This window comes from Penaeus monodon, chromosome 20 (genome assembly GCF_015228065.2).
Source record: "Penaeus monodon isolate SGIC_2016 chromosome 20, NSTDA_Pmon_1, whole genome shotgun sequence".
NCBI classification, from domain to species: domain Eukaryota; kingdom Metazoa; phylum Arthropoda; class Malacostraca; order Decapoda; family Penaeidae; genus Penaeus; species Penaeus monodon.
The window spans coordinates 1,494,049-1,494,592 of record NC_051405.1 but is presented as its reverse complement, the minus strand read 5'-3'; positions in this window follow the sequence as shown (position 1 = coordinate 1,494,592).

Below are 544 nucleotides of genomic sequence, written 5' to 3'. Positions count from 1 at the left end.
TTTGGCGCCCGAACAGGGACGACCTACGTGGAAAGTCCTTCCTAGAGGGAATTCTGACATGGAGACAGAAAAGCAAAACTAGCGACAGAATACTTGCACATTTCTTTTGGCCAGGTGTTACTGTAGCCGTGGCCCGCTACTGCAGATCATGCGACGTGTGTCAACGGACGGTGGATAAGGGGCAGGTGAGCAAGATCAAACTGGGTGACATACCGCTCATTGGTGAACCATTTTCCCGCATGGCCGTGGATCTGGTGGGGCCGCTGGAGCCGCGATCATCAAATGGCTCTCAGTAAATTCTGACGGCAGTAGATTACGCTACGCGGTACCCCGAAGCCGTCGCCTTTCCAAGCATTGACACGCCCACAGTAGCAGAGGCCTTGGTAACAATCTTCAGCAGGGCAGGTGTGCCTAGAGAGATCTCATCTGACAGGGGGACACAGTTTACCTCCGACGTAATGAAAGAAGTGTATCGCCTACTTTCCATTCAGTCTTTAACCACTACACCATACCATGCTATGTGCAATGGCCTCGTTGAAAAAAT